At 43.2% G+C, this 25,310-nt stretch overlaps 1 protein-coding gene across 1 annotated transcript in view; it reads left to right on the top strand.

Moving 5' to 3' along the window:
• The first annotated feature begins 18,741 nt into the window (after window positions 1-18,741).
• LOC142492546 (antileukoproteinase-like) overlaps window positions 18,742-25,310 on the top strand; it is a 74,495-nt gene continuing 67,926 nt past the window's right edge. The window contains exon 1 of the mRNA XM_075595249.1: window positions 18,742-19,103. The gene's annotated coding sequence lies outside the window, so the exon portion shown is untranslated. The remainder of the gene's footprint in view (window positions 19,104-25,310) is intronic.

A 25,310-nucleotide genomic window follows, 5' to 3' on the forward strand; every position in this document is an offset into this window, starting at 1 on the left:
TAACGAGAAATTAGGGCTGAGATGTAAGGAGGGGCAGAGGAGTGTAAAGCTTTAAAAGTGAGGAGAAGAATGGAGTGTGAGATGCGGGATTATATCGGAAGCCAGCAGAGGGATTTCATGAGGGGAGATGCTGAGACAGATCTAGGAAAGAGTAGAGTGATTCTGGCAGCAGCGTTATACTCACAATAATTTTTAATTTGAGACACAATTTAATTGATACATTTGTGGCATGACGATGGAGACACGTTTTGCACTTTCTTTTGCTAATTTACTTATGGGATGGTGGGAGTCATTTCTCATTTGGGTGGTCAATGTATCTCCTCCACAACATGTTTTCGGTCTAATCTAGTAGTAATACAATGGGATGATGTTTTTTCAGGGAAAAATGTAGAAGATAAATGGGCAGTCTTTAAAACATTGTTAGAAAAGCACACTTATCAGTGCATACCCTTGGCTAATAAGTATAAAAGAAATAAGTCAAAACCAATGTGGCTAAATAAACAGGTAGGGGAGGAAATGGACAAGAAGAGGAAGGCGTTTAGATTCTTTAAGTCAGAAGGGACAGAGACATCGTATCAGAATTATAAGGAATGTAACAAAAATTGCAAAAGGGCAATCAAATTAGCAAAAATGGATAATGAAAAAAGGATTGTAATAGAAAGTAAGGTCAACCCAAAAAAGTTCTTTAAGTAACTTAATAACAAAAAAATGAGAAAGGAAAATATAGGACCCTTTCAGTGTGAGATGTGTAGGCAGATTATTGGAGATAAGGAAAAAGCAGAGGTATTAAACAAATTCTTTGCCTCTGTGTTTACCAGGGAAGAATCAAGTTCAATAGTAGCGCCACAGGAGGAAGCCACAACCTCCATATTAATGAACAATTGGTTAACTGAGGAAAAAGTTCATAAGCGACTTGAAAAAATTCAAGTAAATAAGGCACCTGGCCTCGATGGCATACATCCAAGAGTTCTCAAGGAGTTAAGCTCAGTAATAGCCAAACCCTTATATTTAATATTCAAGGAATCCATTTCCACAGGCTCAGTACCACAAGATTGGCGTAAAGCAGATGTGGTGCCTATATTTAAAAGGGAGCTAGATCACAACCGGGGAATTACAGACCTGTAAACCTGACTTCAATAGTGGGGAAAGTACTTGAAGGTTTAATACAGGATAATATTCAGGAAAACCTAATGGAAAACAAAATTATTAGTAATAGTTAGCATGGATTTATGAAGGATAGATCATGCCAAACTGAACCTGACGAAGGAAATTTACTTTCTGAAACACGTCGTTCGAGGCATAGCGTGGAGCCCTTCTGTTCTATCACTACTCCTGTAGCTGCTTCCAGCCTCTGGGAAACAGCCCCACACCCGGACGTGGATAAGGGGACTCACTGCCACCAGAACTGGCTCCAGCCATGGAGACTGCATTATTTATGTAAGTCTTTGAGCTTCTAATTATTTGTTTAATAAAATCATTTTCTTTTATCTTCCTGATTGCCTGATTACCACATTGAGTTCAAACTGCGTGACTGCAGGCACAGCCATTATAGCGGATCTCACGGTGTTAACCCCTGCCCTCATCACCTCTACTCACACAAGCCCGTGTGAATCTATTTTATTTTATTTCACATTTACGCTCCAAAGTGTAGCCACAATCTCCACCCTTCCATTCATTTTGGATTTCTGTGTGTGTGTCCATTTCCTGTGTTCAACTGCAAGACACCCAGACCACAGATAAAGTCACCATCCACAGTGGACCACATGCTGCAAACAGTTGCCCTAACTGTCATCACTCTCACAAGCCTGTGTGAGCGTGTCTTTTTATTCATCCACCCTGACACCCCAGTGTGTTTGAGCTTCTCACTGTTGCGCACTGCACATTTGATGGATTCTTTACAGTCTTTGGCTAGATGAGTTATGGAAGCACAGCACCTGAAGCACACTCCAAACTCTCTGTGTAAGTGTTTGTGTTCCTCTATGGACTTCATCCTTAACCCAAAACACTTGTTAAGTGGCTTCTTGTGAGCCTCTGCAGATTCTTTTCCCAACCATTTGGTTAGCTGGCTGAGTTCTTCCCTCGCAGAGAAGACATAGAAAAAATGTCCAAGTGCATCAATAATTGTGTGTGATATAAAATGTGATTATATGGTCATAAAAGACCTATAATAAAAATATATACCATGTAGAACAATAATGAAATGAATACTGTTTAACATATATTTGTGAGTTATCAACCATACAAGTGATATAAATGAATTAACACCACAGTGCAAACAATAGTGAAAAACTTCTCTGTAAGTAGAGGGTCTGCAGCTACACTGGAAAAGCTGAGGTCAGGGTAAAGCCAGCTAAATTAATACAAAAAGAAGAAGAAAGCTCAAAACCCTCATAGTGTAGTATATAAAAAATAGTGTTTATGTAAAAAGGTAAATGTGCACGTTGTGGTGCCATCACTGCCCTCTAGGGGTTAGAATAGGGCAGCTATAGGACTTTTGCACCACAGAGAGTTACTCCTCCTTGGAATGGCTGTTCAGCTGCAAACTAATGAAGCTAATTAGCCAAGCCTGAATAGTCAGGAAGTGAATACAGAGGCTGCCCATGTTGCCAGAGACACAATGCTGAGAGTGACACAGAGAGAGTGAGAGACGCTGCTGCTGCTGCTGCTGCTGCTGCTGCTGCTGCTGCTGCTGCTGCTGATCTGAAGGCACACACACAGACAGCCCTGTGAGAGACTGCAAAGGGGAAACTGCAGGTACTGTACACTGGGTAAAGTGGAGAAAGAGGTTAGTTCTCCCACTGTTACACAGGCGGCACACTTTATTTGAGTGTGGCTCATTCCGCAAGCCAGGATATGTCCCGGCTTGCGAGCCGCACTCCCTCAGCGTGCCGCGCATCACCGATGCGCGGTCACGCGTCATCGGGTGCCTGTGCCGCCTGTACGCGTGCCCAGGGCTCCCCGAGGGAGCCCTGGTGTCACGCGGATGTGAGGACGGCGGCGGGACGTTCCGGGGGACCCGGCGGACCCGGTGAGGAGAGGGGGAAGCCCCGATCGGCGGGCCTCTCCTCCGAGCTTCGGCGCGCGCCCGGGACATCCCGGCGTGCGCCAGGTTACTGTCGCGGCCGAGACCGGGCAAATGCTCAAATAAACTCGGCCGCGACAGTAGTTAGGGACTAAGCTGTGTTAGTCAGAATTCCTGGAAGAAGCTAGGTCTTTTGTTTCTTTGCTAAGTTTTCCTGCCTTTGATCTGGACACAAGATCCATACGCTGGGAATGAGACGTCACAATGTACAGAATAGAAAATCAAGTAAGCGTGTAGGTATAAAAAACAATAAAGGACAGTATGCTCCTCTGTATGCTGCACAGGATCCACGGTGAGTGGTACGTCCTCTCCCACGAGCTTGGTTCTGGCTGCAGATGTTGTAGTGGTTCTCACCTTTCTATCCCTCCAGGAACCGGAGCGGTCAGGGCCAGCAGAGTAAGTGGAGGAACGCTGATCAGTATCCGCTCTCTCAGCAGCTGCAGCCCACAGACACTGTGTGTTTTTGCCTCTGGCCGTCACAGTACAGGGAAGGAGCTCCGTGCGCCAGTAGAAGTGAATTCCCTGAAGAAGTGACCTTGCGTCATGAAACATGTTGGAATTTTAATTGTGATCTGATAAGATGTATTGGGTCTACTTAGCTCAGTTGAGCTCTTCTGGACTTATAATCAATATTAAATGTTTCAGTTCTAATGATGCCAGACCGCGCTGTTGTGCCCGTGTAGAGACCTTGCTGTCTCCCTTCCGTGCTCTGAGCTGGGATCGGTGTTCCTCCACTTACTCTGCTGGCCCTGACCGCTCCGGTTCCTGGAGGTACTGTATAGAAAGGTGCGAATGTCACGGTGGACCGGAACTTTATCAACACACTTATATTTTTGGGATTCTCGATTGAACACAACAAGGAGCAAAATAAATTGTGATTTATTTCCTTGCTAGACAAACACACAACAACTTCAGAATACACTTAATACAACACTGACTGGGATGTGGAAATGAAATAAATTGTCCTTCGCGAGAAAGCGCAAGAAATGCAGTCTCTGTTTAAAGGTCTCGTGGCTAGATCACAAGTTGCCGATCTAATAACTTTGCCAAATCAAAGAATTTTGTTAAAGTTTGTAGGAATTTGTCCCCAGGGCTAATGAATTCTGACGTTTGGGGTAAATTATTGGTTTTGATGGTATTAACCCCTTGCGTACGGAACCGCTATCGCTGTGCTTGAACGAACTCCTGCGTAAAGCGTATGTAACGGGTACTCCCCCTACCCCAATCTCAGATATAGTGCATGTGAGGGGGAACCTATGTGTTACCAGTTGTGGTGCTTATACCTGCAGGTTCACAAGAGGCCTGATCTCCGCTTGTCTACTCAGGACCTCTTTAGCATTGGGACCGCGTGCGCTATCTTTACTGCGCCTGTGCAACGATGTAATGGCCGCCGCTCTGCTTAACTGCGCCTGCGCGACCTCTAGAGGGCCTTCCTGCCTCTCTGCCTTCTCAATGGTGAACCGGGGAGCCAAAGGGGACCTGGCTACACAAGGTTACATCATGAACAAGGTAAAGATCACCAAATCCCACTGGGGATAGTCCGGTGGGCACAGTTATAGGAGAATCTAGCCTATCCTTATACACCCAATCCCCGCTGTGGGAACATTTAACCCACCAATCTTTGTTATGCTCGCAGTTTGCAAAACCGGGAAAACAGGCTTTCCGGTTTGCAAAGCGCATGTGTCAGCTTCACATCCGTACAACGTAGCATACCTGCGATACAACATTTTGTTGGCGCCCCTTAGTCTGGGGTCTGGTCCCAAGGTGTCAATGACCCGGGAGCTTTACACTCTTCTGCCCCTCCTTACATCTCAGCCCTAATTTCACGCTATGCACCATCCCGACTCTTGCGTTCTGCTCAAGGATGTCTACTTTCTACCCCCTTTGTATCTAAAGCCCTCTCCCGCCTTAAGCCTTTTTCACTGATTGCCCCACACCTCTGGAATGGCCTTCCCCTCAGTACCCGACTAGCACCCTCTCTATCCACCTTTAAGACCCACCTTAAGACACACTTGCTTAAAGAAGCATACGAATAGCACTGTGAACCTTCTGAACACATGATACATAAAGCTTGGCCCCCTGCAGACGCACTTACCAGAACTCCCTCCTACTGTCTCTGTACGTTCTCCCTACCTACCAATTAGATTGTAAGCTCCTCGGGGCAGGGACTCCTCTTCATTAATGTTATGTTTATGTCTAAAGCACTTATTCCCATGATCTGTTATTTATATTATCTGTTATTTATTCGATTACCACATGTATTACTACTGTGAAGCGCTATGTACATTAATGGCGCTATATAAATAAAGACATACAATACAATACAATACAATATTATAATGGAATGTGCTCCAATATGGGGGAGATTCCCTGAGCTCTTGTAAGTGTTATCGGGGCTCGATTCTGTGTTATCTGCATCGCAAGTTAAGCCTGAATTTCATTACACAAAATAACATAGTATTTTCTACCTTTTTAGTTCCGAATAAATGAAGCTGATGAAGCCGCCGCCAGCGAGAAGTGAGGAACATCCTACACAACGCAGCCCGTTCCCATGGAAGTGACGTAATTAGCGGAAGCCTCTGAAGGTCGAAGTCCCTGATGGGATCTGATAGCGGCGGTGGGAAACCCCAGCAGGGATACAAGTAACCCCCTTTCCCTGTCAGAGAGGCCTGTGACACAGTGTAACGCAGCGCATTGCAGGCCCCTCGTGCAGGAAATGGGAGTATCCTTGTGTTACATTACTTCCTGGATATTATTTTGGTTTGTTTCTCAGCCTGTGGGGTCATTGTTTGGGGATTGGTATCTGTTCTGCGCATATTACTCTGTCTGTAGATGCAGCTGCATTTAATAAAGACACTTTGTAATCACTCAGATCTGTCTCCTGCTGGAATTTGTCCCCTCAGACCTGTGGAGGTTTTTAATGCAGAATAAAGAAGAACTAATGGCTTCAAATATAAATATTACAATATTACACCCAGTATGTTAGCATCACAATATTATGCCACGTAAGGCTGTTTCTCACACGTGTATCAGCTCGTGCTTTGGGGAGCGTCAGTAGCTTAGTTAGCTTTGAAGCAGCAGAGCCCAGTTCCAATCCCAGTGTCAGCTTCTTGTGAGCTTGGGTGAAACGCATCAGGGGCATTTATTTAATAGGGGCGTAAGACACCTATAATATCATAATGAATTCACTTAAATGAGCTGTAAGGTATGTTCCAGAGACGGAAGGTGTCTTAATAGAAGAGCATGGATAGGGCACTAAATTTAGGTCTTCTCACAAAATCAGAATGTCAGATTTGATATATTCCAGCACCTTCTATCCCCATCCTATATCATTCACCTAAAGTTCACAAGTCACTCACTAACCCACCAAAGCACCCTATCATTTCACGGATTCATTCTATTTTTTCAACAACTTGTTTTAAAATGTTCCTTCTCACCTATTTATTACACACCGCTTCAGTTCTTCAATAACTAAATACGATCACTTGGGATTCTAATGATAGATTAGCCACTATAGACATCCAATCACTTTATACCAGTATACTCCACTCTTGAGGCTTTAAATCAACTTATTTCAATTTATCTTTACTTGGCACACAAGCACTCACACAACAACAATTTATTTATCACTCCTTTTGTATTGTATTGTATTGTATGTCTTTATTTATATAGCGCCATTAATGTACATAGCGCTTCACAGCAGTAATACACATAGTAATCAAATAAACAACAGATAATATAAATAACATATCATGGGAATAAGTGCTTCAGACATAAAGTAACATTAAGGAAGAGGAGTCCCTGCCCCGAGGAGCTTACAGTCTAATTGGTAGGTAGGGAGATATTACAGAGACAGTAGGAGGCCATTCTGATGCATCTGCAGGGGGCAAAGCTTTATGTATCATGTGTTAAGAATATCCACAGTGCTATTCATATGCTTCTTTAAGCAAGTGTGTCTTAAGGTGGCTCTTAAAGGTGGATAGAGAGGGTGCTAATCGGGTACTGAGGGGAAGGGCATTCCAGAGGTGTGGGGCAGTCAGTGAGAAAGGTTTAAGGCGGGAGAGGGCTTTAGATACAAAGGGGGTAGAAAGCAGACATCCTTGAGAAGAACGCAAGAGTCTGGATGGTGCATAACGAGAAATTAGGGCTGAGATGTAAGGAGGGGCAGAGGAGTGTAAAGCTTTAAAAGTGAGGAGAAGAATGGAGTGTGAGATGCGGGATTATATCGGAAGCCAGCAGAGGGATTTCATGAGGGGAGATGCTGAGACAGATCTAGGAAAGAGTAGAGTGATTCTGGCAGCAGCGTTATACTCACAATAATTTTTAATTTGAGACACAATTTAATTGATACATTTGTGGCATGACGATGGAGACACGTTTTGCACTTTCTTTTGCTAATTTACTTATGGGATGGTGGGAGTCATTTCTCATTTGGGTGGTCAATGTATCTCCTCCACAACATGTTTTCGGTCTAATCTAGTAGTAATACAATGGGATGATGTTTTTTCAGGGAAAAATGTAGAAGATAAATGGGCAGTCTTTAAAACATTGTTAGAAAAGCACACTTATCAGTGCATACCCTTGGCTAATAAGTATAAAAGAAATAAGTCAAAACCAATGTGGCTAAATAAACAGGTAGGGGAGGAAATGGACAAGAAGAGGAAGGCGTTTAGATTCTTTAAGTCAGAAGGGACAGAGACATCGTATCAGAATTATAAGGAATGTAACAAAAATTGCAAAAGGGCAATCAAATTAGCAAAAATGGATAATGAAAAAAGGATTGTAATAGAAAGTAAGGTCAACCCAAAAAAGTTCTTTAAGTAACTTAATAACAAAAAAATGAGAAAGGAAAATATAGGACCCTTTCAGTGTGAGATGTGTAGGCAGATTATTGGAGATAAGGAAAAAGCAGAGGTATTAAACAAATTCTTTGCCTCTGTGTTTACCAGGGAAGAATCAAGTTCAATAGTAGCGCCACAGGAGGAAGCCACAACCTCCATATTAATGAACAATTGGTTAACTGAGGAAAAAGTTCATAAGCGACTTGAAAAAATTCAAGTAAATAAGGCACCTGGCCTCGATGGCATACATCCAAGAGTTCTCAAGGAGTTAAGCTCAGTAATAGCCAAACCCTTATATTTAATATTCAAGGAATCCATTTCCACAGGCTCAGTACCACAAGATTGGCGTAAAGCAGATGTGGTGCCTATATTTAAAAGGGAGCTAGATCACAACCGGGGAATTACAGACCTGTAAACCTGACTTCAATAGTGGGGAAAGTACTTGAAGGTTTAATACAGGATAATATTCAGGAAAACCTAATGGAAAACAAAATTATTAGTAATAGTTAGCATGGATTTATGAAGGATAGATCATGCCAAACTGAACCTGACGAAGGAAATTTACTTTCTGAAACACGTCGTTCGAGGCATAGCGTGGAGCCCTTCTGTTCTATCACTACTCCTGTAGCTGCTTCCAGCCTCTGGGAAACAGCCCCACACCCGGACGTGGATAAGGGGACTCACTGCCACCAGAACTGGCTCCAGCCATGGAGACTGCATTATTTATGTAAGTCTTTGAGCTTCTAATTATTTGTTTAATAAAATCATTTTCTTTTATCTTCCTGATTGCCTGATTACCACATTGAGTTCAAACTGCGTGACTGCAGGCACAGCCATTATAGCGGATCTCACGGTGTTAACCCCTGCCCTCATCACCTCTACTCACACAAGCCCGTGTGAATCTATTTTATTTTATTTCACATTTACGCTCCAAAGTGTAGCCACAATCTCCACCCTTCCATTCATTTTGGATTTCTGTGTGTGTGTCCATTTCCTGTGTTCAACTGCAAGACACCCAGACCACAGATAAAGTCACCATCCACAGTGGACCACATGCTGCAAACAGTTGCCCTAACTGTCATCACTCTCACAAGCCTGTGTGAGCGTGTCTTTTTATTCATCCACCCTGACACCCCAGTGTGTTTGAGCTTCTCACTGTTGCGCACTGCACATTTGATGGATTCTTTACAGTTTTTGGCTAGATGAGTTATGGAAGCACAGCACCTGAAGCACACTCCAAACTCTCTGTGTAAGTGTTTGTGTTCCTCTATGGACTTCATCCTTAACCCAAAACACTTGTTAAGTGGCTTCTTGTGAGCCTCTGCAGATTCTTTTCCCAACCATTTGGTTAGCTGGCTGAGTTCTTCCCTCGCAGAGAAGACATAGAAAAAATGTCCAAGTGCATCAATAATTGTGTGTGATATAAAATGTGATTATATGGTCATAAAAGACCTATAATAAAAATATATACCATGTAGAACAATAATGAAATGAATACTGTTTAACATATATTTGTGAGTTATCAACCATACAAGTGATATAAATGAATTAACACCACAGTGCAAACAATAGTGAAAAACTTCTCTGTAAGTAGAGGGTCTGCAGCTACACTGGAAAAGCTGAGGTCAGGGTAAAGCCAGCTAAATTAATACAAAAAGAAGAAGAAAGCTCAAAACCCTCATAGTGTAGTATATACTGCACCGACACACTTTATTCGAGCAAATACCCAGTATGTACCTGGCAGATACCTGGAATGCGCCGCTCCTCACCTCTGACAAGCCCCGTTGCGTTTGCCTTCCCAGCCTGGGTTCATGCCTGGCTGACGGGCGGCTGATCTGTTAAATGATAATGATTAGGATTTAATAGGCTGCAATGCTTCGCGTGTCTACCAGATGGCATAAATTCATGAATTGTAATGCAGTATATATATATATACTGTGCAGTATTGCAGCCAGCGGGAATAAAATGCTTCAATCCCTGCCTGGAAAATACCTCAATGCACTCGGGCAGAAAACAGTCACAAACCTCAATACACCCGGGTATACCCGAATTCGTGGGACTAGCCGAGCTCGAATAAAGTGTGTCGCCAGTGTACAGTAAAAAATAGTGTTTATGTAAAAAGGTAAATGTGCACGTTGTGGTGCCATCACTGCCCTCTAGGGGTTAGAATAGGGCAGCTATAGGACTTTTGCACCACAGAGAGTTACTCCTCCTTGGAATGGCTGTTCAGCTGCAAACTAATGAAGCTAATTAGCCAAGCCTGAATAGTCAGGAAGTGAATACAGAGGCTGCCCATGTTGCCAGAGACACAATGCTGAGAGTGACACAGAGAGAGTGAGAGACGCTGCTGCTGCTGCTGCTGCTGCTGCTGCTGCTGCTGCTGCTGCTGCTGCTGCTGCTGCTGCTGCTGCTGCTGCTGCTGCTGATCTGAAGGCACACACACAGACAGCCCTGTGAGAGACTGCAAAGGGGAAACTGCAGGTACTGTACACTGGGTAAAGTGGAGAAAGAGGTTAGTTCTCCCACTGTTACACAGGCGGCACACTTTATTTGAGTGTGGCTCATTCCGCAAGCCAGGATATGTCCCGGCTTGCGAGCCGCACTCCCTCAGCGTCACGCGTCATCGGGTGCCTGTGCCGCCTGTACGCGTGCCCAGGGCTCCCCGAGGGAGCCCTGGTGTCACGCGGATGTGAGGACGGCGGCGGGACGTTCCGGGGGACCCGGCGGACCCGGTGAGGAGAGGGGGAAGCCCCGATCGGCGGGCCTCTCCTCCGAGCTTCGGCGCGCGCCCGGGACATCCCGGCGTGCGCCAGGTTACTGTCGCGGCCGAGACCGGGCAAATGCTCAAATAAACTCGGCCGCGACAGTAGTTAGGGACTAAGCTGTGTTAGTCAGAATTCCTGGAAGAAGCTAGGTCTTTTGTTTCTTTGCTAAGTTTTCCTGCCTTTGATCTGGACACAAGATCCATACGCTGGGAATGAGACGTCACAATGTACAGAATAGAAAATCAAGTAAGCGTGTAGGTATAAAAAACAATAAAGGACAGTATGCTCCTCTGTATGCTGCACAGGATCCACGGTGAGTGGTACGTCCTCTCCCACGAGCTTGGTTCTGGCTGCAGATGTTGTAGTGGTTCTCACCTTTCTATCCCTCCAGGAACCGGAGCGGTCAGGGCCAGCAGAGTAAGTGGAGGAACGCTGATCAGTATCCGCTCTCTCAGCAGCTGCAGCCCACAGACACTGTGTGTTTTTGCCTCTGGCCGTCACAGTACAGGGAAGGAGCTCCGTGCGCCAGTAGAAGTGAATTCCCTGAAGAAGTGACCTTGCGTCATGAAACATGTTGGAATTTTAATTGTGATCTGATAAGATGTATTGGGTCTACTTAGCTCAGTTGAGCTCTTCTGGACTTATAATCAATATTAAATGTTTCAGTTCTAATGATGCCAGACCGCGCTGTTGTGCCCGTGTAGAGACCTTGCTGTCTCCCTTCCGTGCTCTGAGCTGGGATCGGTGTTCCTCCACTTACTCTGCTGGCCCTGACCGCTCCGGTTCCTGGAGGTACTGTATAGAAAGGTGCGAATGTCACGGTGGACCGGAACTTTATCAACACACTTATATTTTTGGGATTCTCGATTGAACACAACAAGGAGCAAAATAAATTGTGATTTATTTCCTTGCTAGACAAACACACAACAACTTCAGAATACACTTAATACAACACTGACTGGGATGTGGAAATGAAATAAATTGTCCTTCGCGAGAAAGCGCAAGAAATGCAGTCTCTGTTTAAAGGTCTCGTGGCTAGATCACAAGTTGCCGATCTAATAACTTTGCCAAATCAAAGAATTTTGTTAAAGTTTGTAGGAATTTGTCCCCAGGGCTAATGAATTCTGACGTTTGGGGTAAATTATTGGTTTTGATGGTATTAACCCCTTGCGTACGGAACCGCTATCGCTGTGCTTGAACGAACTCCTGCGCTCTGCTTAACTGCGCCTGCGCGACCTCTAGAGGGCCTTCCTGCCTCTCTGCCTTCTCAATGGTGAACCGGGGAGCCAAAGGGGACCTGGCTACACAAGGTTACATCATGAACAAGGTAAAGATCACCAAATCCCACTGGGGATAGTCCGGTGGGCACAGTTATAGGGGAATCTAGCCTATCCTTATACACCCAATCCCCGCTGTGGGAACATTTAACCCACCAATCTTTGTTATGCTCGCAGTTTGCAAAACCGGGAAAACAGGCTTTCCGGTTTGCAAAGCGCATGTGTCAGCTTCACATCCGTACAACGTAGCATACCTGCGATACAACATTTTGTTGGCGCCCCTTAGTCTGGGGTCTGGTCCCAAGGTGTCAATGACCCGGGATCTGGCACAAATCAAGATTTCGGCCATGTTTACACTTTGGTGCTCTGAGGCTTTTCATCCCTGTCGCTTCGCTAGACTGAGGGTCTCCGGCTTAGCGGGACCTCTTTGAAGTGTAGAGAAGAAAATACGCTCAACTCTTTCACCCTTAGCTTGTTTACATGCCAAAGGATTTTTCCCGGGCTCACAGAAAAACTGTTCCTGCCTGTACATTTAAATTCACAGTTTTATACACTTTATTAAAAAACTCATGTTCTAGGTGTGCCACCACTGTAATTTTTGATATGTATGTATGTGTTTTACTTATTTATACTTGCACACCAAAAATCAGGGTGCTGGGTGCCTCCGTTCGCGAGTTAGCCTGCTTAATTGAAAAGCTTTCTTGTGGGACTCAAGTTTACCCAGTTCCCACATCAATTGACCCACTTTTCACGGCCATTGACTTTCCGCCTTTCAAGATCGGCAGGCTAACAAGATACGGATACATGGTATCGGTAAAAGCACTTCAAGTCTAACCGCAAGCCACTTATTCAATTGACTTGTGGTTATGGGTTGAATCCATTGAAATAGATACCCATACTTCAAACAGCCCTTTAAACCGCAGCCACGCTTCTTCAATCAGCACAGGCTTCGGTTCTCACTACTCCATCTTATGTCTCAAAAGAATATAGCAGTCATTGCATTCACTTCCATTACAGCAGGCAAGAATAGCCTTTAAATAGAGGTTAAGAAGGCTGGGACAGGGCAATAACAGCAGTGCAGTGCAAATACATTTAACTCCTTCAGTCCCAATGCGAGTTGGGGTTAATAAGCGGGGTATAATACCTTTATTTAGGCCTGATTAACCCCCTCATTGCCACACCTCCCCCACTCAAAGTGCAGGGACTGCCCTGACCACCTCGTCCGGTGGTTGGGATGGCCTGCCAGCTCTTGAAGTTAGTATGCCCTGAGGGCTGTCTTGGCGGGAAAGGCCATCAACATTGCCATGCTCGCTTCCCTTCTTGTGCTGGATGGCAAAGTCAAATTCCTGTAAGGCAAGACTCCAGCGCAAAAGTTTAGCATTTTCCCCCGACACCCTCTGTAACCAACTCAAGGGATTGTGGTCTGTGATTACTGTAAAAGGTCTGCCAAACAGATAGAGAAAATCTTCCCCCAACGGGACAGGTAGACGGCAGCACAGCAATGGATGAAGAGAGGCTGAGGTGAGTTAAAAATAGACTTTATTCAAACATCGTGCTGTCAGGTCCTCTGACGCGTTTCGGTCCCCGGACCGAAACGCGTCAGAGGACCTGACAGCACGATGTCTAAATAAAGTCTATTTTTAACTCACCTCAGCCTCTCTTCATCCATTGCTGTGCTGCCGTCTACCTGTCCCGTTGGGGGAAGATTTTCTCTATCTACAACTACCGCAGGCACGCCGGGTTGGTACTGCGCCTACACGCTGATCCCACACCGCTCCTCGTCATTCTGCAGAGACGCCTGAGCCGCCGGTCACGTGACCGCCCCCTGCGACCGGTCTGTTGCAGGAGGGTTGGCGGCGGATACATCCACGCTCCCTACGGGAGCCAGGGCCATTGCTTCTGGCCTAGCGCTGCAGACGGAACCGAGGCACAGAGGATCACCATCTAATCTTCCACACCACACCATCCACCAACCGTGAGTCTTTCTATCTCGGCATTTTGGAGCTCACTCTGAGCCAGCCGCTGGGAGAGACTTTTATGCTGCTTTAACACAGCTGTGTGGTGTGGTTTCTATGTTATTACCTCTTCTAAGGCCTACAGCACCACCCGCTATTTTCTACTGAGCACCTAAGGGGTTAAGAACCTTCTTGACCTGTGTATACTACTGCCAAAAAGATAGGGCTGTAACTTCTTTAAAGCACATACTATGGCCAGACACTCTTTTTCAATGTTGGCATAAGCCGTCTCTCTGGACAGCAGCTTGTGGCTCAGATACACCACTGGGTGTTCACTGCCCTCCTCCCCCACTTGGCTTAGTACAGCATCAATACTATAATTCGAGGCATCAGTCTGCTCCAAGAACTTTTTTGCATAGTCTGGTGCAGCAAGAATAGGGGCACTGGCCAGTGCAGTCTTCAATGCCTGAAAGGAGAACTCACAGGCAGGAGACCAGACTACCAGCACAGACTGTCGCTTCTGGGTCAAGTCAGTCAGGGGTTTGGCAATGGCGCTATACTGAGGGACACACTTTCTGTAGTAGCCTGCAGTGCATAGGAAAACCATAACTTGCTTCTTGGTTTTGGGAATGGGCCACTTCACTATTGCTTCCACCTTAGCTGGTTCTGGCTTAAGATGCCCACCACCCACCCTATGCCCTAGGTACAGTACTTCTGGCATCCCTACTAAGCGCTTGGTGGGTTTCAAGGTGAGCCCCGCTTCCCTAATCCTGGCTAGCACTGCAGCTACATGCACTAAATGTGAGTACCACAAATTACTAAAGACAGCAATGTCATCCAGGTATGCCCTTGCAAACCCTTGGAAACCCTCCAGCAAACGATTGACCAGGCGTTGGAAGGTAGCCGGTGCATTATTCATCCCATATGGAATCACTAGAAATTCATAGAGGCCACTAAGAGTGATAAAGACTGACTTCTCCCTAGCCTCCTGGGTCAGGGGGATCTGCCAATACCCTTTGCTCAGATCCATGGTAGTCAGATACCTTGCCCCCGCGAGTTCATCTAACAACTCATCCATGCAGGGCATGGGATAGGCATCTGACACCGTTCCCGCATTGAGCTGCCGGTAGTCCACACAGAACCGGGTGGTCCCATCCTTCTTAGGCACCAGGACTACCGGGCAAGCCCAAGGGCTCTGGGACGGTATAATTACCCCTAGGGCCAGCATCTCTTCTGCCTCCCTCTCTATACTGCCCTTAATCTCTGCTGACACTCTATAAGCATGCTTATGCAGAGGACTCAGATCCCCTGTAAGCACTGGGTGATCTGTAATGTGTGTCTTACTCGGCTTATCTGAGAACAGAGCCCTACACTTCTTTAGCATAGCCCTGGCTTCTGCTCTCTGCCTGACACTCAGCGGAGACCCTATCCCAACCTGCTCTACTGTATCTCCCTGCCTAGCTTCCCCAGGAGATCAGGCAGAGCATTGCTCGCCGGATCCCCCAATCGGTGAGCTGCAAATGACCAGCACTGATGCCACACTCATTGTTATGTACTCCTTGAGCATGTTAATATGATAGGTCTTATTCCTTCCTGCCTCAGCATCTACCTGTACAACATAGTTGCACTCGTTCATCTACGGATATGGTCCCGACCAGGCAGCCATTAAGAATGAGTGGGCTTGAGAACAAGCACTTGCTGTCCTGGGATGAATTAGCTGCTACGGGCATTCTGATCATACCAAGTCTTCTGCTTGGTCTGAACAGCCTTAAGGTTGTCCTGTGTCAACCCCATGAGCATCTCTAACCAGTCTCTGAGATCTATCACATACTGAAGCACAGAAGCATCAGTATGGGTACTCTCCCCTTCCCATCCCTCACAGAATAGGTCCAGAGGTCCCTGTACCCTGCGACCATATAGCAGCTCAAAGGGAGAGAAGCCTGTAGATTTTTGCGGTACTAAATGTACCTCCGATGCAAGAACCCTTGTACTGGGTTTTGCCAGGTAGAGCTGTAGGTCGTCGTCTCACCAAGATTAGTCGAGCTGAATGGCATATATTGCAGAAATATCGGAGCTCTCATGGGTTTGAGTATCCATTCGTCCCTGAGCTGATAATGAGGGAAATTGGCGCCAAGCAGGAACAATGGCTAGTGGAAGATGCAAAAGATTGCGTACTAGAGCACAACAGAAGTACTTTTCATGACATACATGAGAGGATAGCCTCTCGTACAAGTTTGGAGGTTGGGCGGTCAGTGTATTTGCATAGAGTAGAGTACATCTCGGAAATAAATCCAAAAAAGGTGTTCTCTGTTACAGTTACTGATGAGTCAGGAGCGCTAGTGCAAAAGCCTGATCCTGAGCACTATTACTGAAGGAAGGGTTCTCCATGTTGGAGGAACCTACAGTATGTTAAAATTTACAACCATTGTGTATGTGTTTAGTGAATACATGGCATGTGCTGTTTTTCCCATTGAAATTGTACATCATGCATCTTAATGTGATATTCATGTGTAAGTTATTGTGTTTCATCAGAGATGGTACCCGAAAATGTAGGACCCAAGCGGGGTCCTTGGGAATCGACCAGAGGGAGATTGTAGCGGAAGACCCACTGGCTACTATTCTACCCAATGGGCTGGCAGTAAACCCTGGTATTTACAGCCTTGCTAGTAGTTATCATGGGTTTTTTCCCTTCACATTTGGTACTGCACTTGAGTGACAGCAGGGGGTGGTACATCCTGCTGTAGCTGGGACAACGGGGTGCCCGCTGTGACAGTGAAGGGGTACTCAGGCCAGTAAATAAAGGTATTATGCCCGGCTGCGTGCCCCTGAGCCTTTATGGGGAAATGTAGATTGTCAGCTCTGCGACATATTAATGGCAGTAACAAAGTGTGAACTAAAATGTATCAATATTACTAGATATAGTAAATCTAGATCTAAAATATTAGCGAAGAGCTGATCGTGGCTACTAGAATTGAGCGTGTTTGAAAAACTGGCGATCAGTGCCGAAAAGTGGCTTTACGCCGTGCGTTTGGCGAAGGTTTTTTTCCGGCAAAAACAAATGCCGAAAAAGTCTCTTATCGCCGACTGATCGCTGCTTACTGAATAGCAGGCAGATTTTTTTGCAATAAGGTGGCGAAAGTGGCTTGTCGCTGCTTTGTGCACAGGCCCCTAAGTCCTGTCTTTTGCGGCCAAGTTCTGAGAAGTGAACGTAGCGGTCGCGGCTAGGGGACTGAAGCCAAAAAGAGGACCAGCTGAACCGGGGGTATATCCCGGTCAGGGTAAGTTCATCCAAGCGGGCGCCCTGCCCCTAGGAAAGCTTAGATTTCTCCCCCAGACCCCCAGTAAGTGTGTTTTTAACTGTTCCTTGTGTATCTCTTCTTGTTGTACGCGATTTTTCCAAAATAAACGCAATTTGTTTTTACTACCTTGTTTTGCCTAATTAATGATCCCGGTAATATATAAATGGTGTTAAAAGTTCCTGATCTCTCGTGACAGACACGATCCTGTTATTGTGGTAACAAGTAAGCAGCGTTAGCAGATACAGTGGAAAGCGCCGGTGATACTTTGCTGGTGTAAATACTCCTTCACCTGGGGGAAGTCACAGAGTTCATCACACTTCTCTTAATATCCTTGTTATATCCCAGTGCTCCCATCTACAGGGCCATAAACCATTAACCAGGATCCAGGAATAGAGTTTCCAATGCCCCCCATGTTAGCATTTTTGCATAACTCACCATCTCTCACATCCTCACCTCTCTCACCCTCTCGCTCACCCTCTCTCCCTATTTCTCACCCTCTCTCTTTCTCTCTCTCTCTCTCACCGTCTCCATTCCTCTCTCTTTTGCTCCCACCTCTCTCCCTCTATCTCCCTCTATCTCACCCCCAACTTTCTCCTTTTATCACCCTCATATCTCACCGTCTCTCGCCCCACCTCTCACCCCCACCCCCTGTATGTCTCTCTCACCCCAACTTCTCTCCCTCTTTCTCGCCCTCTCTCTCCCTCGCATCCACCTCTCGCTCTCTCGTCCCCCACCTCTCTCTCTCTTACACCCACCTCTCTCCTTCTCTTCCCCTGACCTCTCTCCCTCTCGAGCACCTATCTCTGTACTTCTTTCACCCTCACCTCCAATTCTAAAACAATAATCCCCCCTCATTGCCCATTTGCAGGGAAAGGGTGGGATAAGATGGAAGGAATAATTTGACTGACATACACTCCCCAATACAGAGGCCCCAATAAGAAGGAGTTTGTGCTCATGTGTCATTTCCAAAGTGCTGTATAGAGGATGATCCAGGGCACAACGGATTTTCAAAGTTGAATTTATTGTCAGAACAACACAGCGTTTTGACCATCAAAATGGCCTTTTTCATGCCAGTCACTTGATAAAGGCCACTCTGATGGTCGAAACGTTGTGTAGCTCTGACAATAAATTCAACTTTGAAAATCCGTTGTGCCCTGGATCATCCTCTGTACATTAATTCTGGATCATTTGACACGTATTCCCTGAGCCAGGAGCACCGGTAACTGTAGGTAGTGTTATATTCTTTTGCTGTGCAGCATATAATCTTTATTTGTGCAGCCAGGTCCCCCTATTACCTCCAGGCTGCGTGAGGGGGGTGGCTGTGTGGTCGCTGCAGGGAGATTGTAAGCCAGCGGCGGCCATTACTCCCATAGATCTACTGGGAACTACAAGTCCCAGCAGCTGCAGGGGCTGCAGACCACATGTTGTCAGGCAGCCAATAGGGCTGCTGCATTTATAACAGTTAGAACAGTGATAACAGTTAGAACAGTGATAACAGAAAGGACAGTTAGGTCACTTGTTGAGTTGGGAGCAGGGTACAGAAGAGAGAGGTAGGGTCCCAGGTGCCAGTAGCCTTGGGACTAGGCCAACTTTCCCCCGCAGGCCTCAGTTAGTCCCTGACTCACAGTAGGCACCTGCAGCTGTATAGGGAAGCGCATAGTTAGGGACCCTTTTTCCTGTGTTGTGCAGTATCAGAAACACGGTGTCTACGCCACGCAGTGACGCGTAACTTGTGGTTTTGGATCAGACCACCTACGTTCAGAGACTGTCTATGGTGGGACGCTCCTGCTGGAGAACTCCCCACGTGGTGCGGAAGGCGTCGTTGGAGCAGACTGCCCATTGACTGTTGTTCAGCTACACTCGGGGGTTGGAGCGTCCAGGAAGGTATCCGCATAAATGCACCAACATTCACGTGGGCAGCGCAGTCTCACACTTGGGGGTGGCAAAGGCCATTGTGGTCTGGACACTGGGACACTGGTGCCCCTGCACCAAAGTACTGTGGGGATATTCCGCGGGTTGGTTATACATACTGTATATGTCTATTGCTGTTCCTATTGATGTCATTGTTTATTACCTCCCAGTAAATACTGTTCCCCAACTCTGCGTGTGTAATACTGGGCATATTGTCTTGGGAGGGGTTATCCTACTATGTGAGGATCCTTCTCAAGTGGAGGCGCTGTTTTGTAGATATACATACACCCCAGGCTCCCCAGTGGCGGAATATCAGACCTCCTATTTGCCACACAGGTATAGCAGCACACATAGTCGCCCTGACACTGGGGGAAAGGGGGCTACATTGCATTTCCAAAGTGATAACATCAGACAAATCTTTGCTTTAAGCATGGTTACATATGTTTTAGATAATTTAGCAGCAATAATGCTGCTAAAATATATAATGTTATGGTCAGTACCCATAACATGTATCTTTAATGTTCATCTTAGGAAGCATACATTAATGAACAAGCTCCATATTAGCACTAATCGGTTATTATTCTTTTATTAACTCTACACAAGCGACATTATTCCTGAAGCTCCGATGCATCATAATTCATGCAATCTGTGTAATTCAAGTCAATGGCATTTTTCTATAGATGGCGGGGCAATCAGTCACTTTGGAGCTTCATGAATAAGAGATTAAAGTCCCTGATATAAGAGTGTTGGGGGCAGAACCAGCAGTTGAGCTCATATGAAGTTGTTGTTAGAAAGTGATTAAGATGTGGGTCTGAAATTCACAAACCTGGGAGTGGTTTAACCAACCACAATCCCTCTGTGTGATGTTGGGAAGTGATAGTAATATTAAGGGTCACACAGATACAGCCAGACTTACTGTGCTCAGCGCCGCGCTTGTCCTGTGACCGCACGCCTTTGATTAATGCTCGATGACAGGATTTAGTTGTGTCCTCTCACGCAGAGAAGGACGGAAATTTCAAATATGGGAATTTTACATTTTACAATAAATTGTCAATGTTTGGAAATATTTACCTACAGGGTCCTTGTCAAAAAGCAAATTTTCACTTGAATAAAAATGCAGTTTTTGGATTAGAAAGAGAGAGAGAGATTTACATAGAAAGAGAGAGAGAGATTTACATAGAAAGAGAGAGAGAGAGAGATTTACATAGAAAGAGAGAGAGATTTACATAGAAAGAGAGAGAGATTTACATAGAAAGAGAGAGAGATTTACATAGAAAGAGAGAGAGAGATTTACATAGAAAGAGAGAGATTTACATAGAAAGAGAGAGATTTACATAGAAAGAGAGAGAGAGAGAGAGATTTACATAGAAAGAGAGAGAGATTTACATAGAAAGAGAGAGAGATTTACATAGAAAGAGAGAGAGAGATTTACATAGAAAGAGAGAGAGAGAGATTTACATAGAAAGAGAGAGAGATTTACATAGAAAGAGAGAGAGAGAGATTTACATAGAAAGAGAGAGAGAGATTTACATAGAAAGAGAGAGATTTACATAGAAAGAGAGAGAGATTTACATAGAAAGAGAGAGAGATTTACATAGAAAGAGAGAGATTTACATAGAAAGAGAGAGAGATTTACATAGAAAGAGAGAGAGATTTACATAGAAAGAGAGAGAGATTTACATAGAAAGAGAGAGAGAGAGAGATTTACATAGAAAGAGAGAGAGATTTACATAGAAAGAGAGAGAGATTTACATAGAAAGAGAGAGAGATTTACATAGAAAGAGAGAGAGAGATTTACATAGAAAGAGAAAGAGAGAGAGATTTACATAGAAAGAGAGAGAGATTTACATAGAAAGAGAGAGAGAGATTTACATAGAAAGAGAGAGAGATTTACATAGAAAGAGAGAGATTTACATAGAAAGAGAGAGAGAGATTTACATAGAAAGAGAGAGAGAGATTTACATAGAAAGAGAGAGAGAGATTTACATAGAAAGAGAGAGAGAGATTTACATAGAAAGAGAGAGAGAGAGATTTACATAGAAGGAGAGAGAGATTTACATAGAAAGAGAGAGATTTACATAGAAAGAGAGAGATTTACATAGAAAGAGAGAGAGAGAGAGATTTACATAGAAAGAGAGAGAGATTTACATAGAAAGAGAGAGAGATTTACATAGAAAGAGAGAGAGATTTACATAGAAAGAGAGAGAGAGAGATTTACATAGAAAGAGAGAGAGAGAGATTTACATAGAAAGAGAGAGAGATTTACATAGAAAGAGAGAGAGAGATTTACATAGAAAGAGAGAGAGAGATTTACATAGAAAGAGAGAGATTTACATAGAAAGAGAGAGAGATTTACATAGAAAGAGAGAGAGATTTACATAGAAAGAGAGAGATTTACATAGAAAGAGAGAGAGATTTACATAGAAAGAGAGAGAGATTTACATAGAAAGAGAGAGAGATTTACATAGAAAGAGAGAGAGAGAGAGATTTACATAGAAAGAGAGAGAGATTTACATAGAAAGAGAGAGAGATTTACATAGAAAGAGAGAGAGATTTACATAGAAAGAGAGAGAGAGATTTACATAGAAAGAGAAAGAGAGAGAGATTTACATAGAAAGAGAGAGAGATTTACATAGAAAGAGAGAGAGAGATTTACATAGAAAGAGAGAGAGATTTACATAGAAAGAGAGAGATTTACATAGAAAGAGAGAGAGAGAGATTTACATAGAAAGAGAGAGAGAGATTTACATAGAAAGAGAGAGAGAGATTTACATAGAAAGAGAGAGAGAGAGATTTACATAGAAGGAGAGAGAGATTTACATAGAAAGAGAGAGATTTACATAGAAAGAGAGAGAGAGATTTACATAGAAAGAGAGAGAGAGAGATTTACATAGAAAGAGAGAGAGATTTACATAGAAAGAGAGAGAGAGATTTACATAGAAAGAGAGAGAGAGAGATTTACATAGAAAGAGAGAGAGATTTACATAGAAAGAGAGAGAGATTTACATAGAAAGAGAGAGAGAGATTTACATAGAAAGAGAGAGATTTACATAGAAAGAGAGAGAGAGATTTACATAGAAAGAGAGAGAGAGATTTACATAGAAAGAGAGAGAGAGATTTACATAGAAAGAGAGAGAGAGAGATTTACATAGAAAGAGAGAGAGATTTACATAGAAAGAGAGAGAGAGATTTACATAGAAAGAGAGAGAGAGATTTACATAGAAAGAGAGAGAGATTTACATAGAAAGAGAGAGAGATTTACATAGAAAGAGAGAGAGATTTACATAGAAAGAGAGAGATTTACATAGAAAGAGAGAGAGATTTACATAGAAAGAGAGAGAGATTTACATAGAAAGAGAGAGAGATTTACATAGAAAGAGAGAGAGAGATTTACATAGAAAGAGAAGAGAGAGAGATTTACATAGAAAGAGAGAGAGATTTACATAGAAAGAGAGAGAGAGATTTACATAGAAAGAGAGAGAGATTTACATAGAAAGAGAGAGATTTACATAGAAAGAGAGAGAGAGAGATTTACATAGAAAGAGAGAGAGAGATTTACATAGAAAGAGAGAGAGAGATTTACATAGAAAGAGAGAGAGAGAGATTTACATAGAAGGAGAGAGAGATTTACATAGAAAGAGAGAGATTTACATAGAAAGAGAGAGAGAGATTTACATAGAAAGAGAGAGAGAGAGATTTACATAGAAAGAGAGAGAGATTTACATAGAAAGAGAGAGAGAGATTTACATAGAAAGAGAGAGAGAGAGATTTACATAGAAAGAGAGAGAGATTTACATAGAAAGAGAGAGAGATTTACATAGAAAGAGAGAGAGAGATTTACATAGAAAGAGAGAGATTTACATAGAAAGAGAGAGAGAGATTTACATAGAAAGAGAGAGAGAGATTTACATAGAAAGAGAGAGAGAGATTTACATAGAAAGAGAGAGAGAGATTTACATAGAAAGAGAGAGAGAGAGATTTACATAGAAGGAGAGAGAGATTTACATAGAAAGAGAGAGATTTACATAGAAAGAGAGAGATTTACATAGAAAGAGAGAGAGAGAGATTTACATAGAAAGAGAGAGAGATTTACATAGAAAGAGAGAGAGATTTACATAGAAAGAGAGAGAGATTTACATAGAAAGAGAGAGAGAGATTTACATAGAAAGAGAGAGAGAGAGATTTACATAGAAAGAGAGAGAGATTTACATAGAAAGAGAGAGAGAGATTTACATAGAAAGAGAGAGAGAGATTTACATAGAAAGAGAGAGATTTACATAGAAAGAGAGAGAGATTTACATAGAAAGAGAGAGAGATTTACATAGAAAGAGAGAGATTTACATAGAAAGAGAGAGAGATTTACATAGAAAGAGAGAGAGATTTACATAGAAAGAGAGAGAGATTTACATAGAAAGAGAGAGAGAGAGAGATTTACATAGAAAGAGAGAGAGATTTACATAGAAAGAGAGAGAGATTTACATAGAAAGAGAGAGAGATTTACATAGAAAGAGAGAGAGAGATTTACATAGAAAGAGAAGAGAGAGAGATTTACATAGAAAGAGAGAGAGATTTACATAGAAAGAGAGAGAGAGATTTACATAGAAAGAGAGAGAGATTTACATAGAAAGAGAGAGATTTACATAGAAAGAGAGAGAGAGATTTACATAGAAAGAGAGAGAGAGATTTACATAGAAAGAGAGAGAGAGATTTACATAGAAGAGAGAGAGAGAGAGATTTACATAGAAGGAGAGAGAGATTTACATAGAAAGAGAGAGATTTACATAGAAAGAGAGAGAGAGATTTACATAGAAAGAGAGAGAGAGAGATTTACATAGAAAGAGAGAGAGATTTACATAGAAAGAGAGAGAGAGATTTACATAGAAAGAGAGAGAGAGAGATTTACATAGAAAGAGAGAGAGATTTACATAGAAGAGAGAGAGATTTACATAGAAAGAGAGAGAGAGATTTACATAGAAAGAGAGAGAGAGATTTACATAGAAAGAGAGAGAGAGAGAGATTTACATAGAAGAGAGAGAGATTTACATAGAAAGAGAGAGATTTACATAGAAAGAGAGAGAGAGATTTACATAGAAGAGAGAGAGAGATTAAAGAGAGAGATTTACATAGAAGAGAGAGAGAGAGATTTACATAGAAAGAGAGAGAGAGATTTACATAGAAAGAGAGAGATTTACATAGAAAGAGAGAGATTTACATAGAAAGAGAGAGAGAGAGAGATTTACATAGAAAGAGAGAGAGATTTACATAGAAAGAGAGAGAGAGATTTACATAGAAAGAGAGAGAGATTTACATAGAAAGAGAGAGAGAGATTTACATAGAAAGAGAGAGAGAGATTTACATAGAAAGAGAGAGAGATTTACATAGAAAGAGAGAGAGAGATTTACATAGAAAGAGAGAGAGAGATTTACATAGAAAGAGAGAGATTTACATAGAAAGAGAGAGAGATTTACATAGAAAGAGAGAGAGATTTACATAGAAAGAGAGAGATTTACATAGAAAGAGAGAGAGATTTACATAGAAAGAGAGAGAGATTTACATAGAAAGAGAGAGAGATTTACATAGAAAGAGAGAGAGAGAGAGATTTACATAGAAAGAGAGAGAGATTTACATAGAAAGAGAGAGAGATTTACATAGAAAGAGAGAGAGATTTACATAGAAAGAGAGAGAGAGATTTACATAGAAAGAGAAGAGAGAGAGATTTACATAGAAAGAGAGAGAGATTTACATAGAAAGAGAGAGAGAGATTTACATAGAAAGAGAGAGAGATTTACATAGAAAGAGAGAGATTTACATAGAAAGAGAGAGAGAGATTTACATAGAAAGAGAGAGAGAGATTTACATAGAAAGAGAGAGAGAGAGATTTACATAGAAGAGAGAGAGATTTACATAGAAAGAGAGAGAGATTTACATAGAAAGAGAGAGAGAGATTTACATAGAAAGAGAGAGAGAGATTTACATAGAAGAGAGAGAGAGAGATTTACATAGAAAGAGAGAGAGATTTACATAGAAAGAGAGAGAGATTTACATAGAAAGAGAGAGAGAGATTTACATAGAAGAGAGAGATTTACATAGAAAGAGAGAGAGATTTACATAGAAAGAGAGAGAGATTTACATAGAAAGAGAGAGAGAGATTTACATAGAAAGAGAGAGAGAGATTTACAT

Source organism: Ascaphus truei, chromosome 4, assembly GCF_040206685.1.
Source record: "Ascaphus truei isolate aAscTru1 chromosome 4, aAscTru1.hap1, whole genome shotgun sequence".
NCBI lineage: Eukaryota > Metazoa > Chordata > Amphibia > Anura > Ascaphidae > Ascaphus > Ascaphus truei.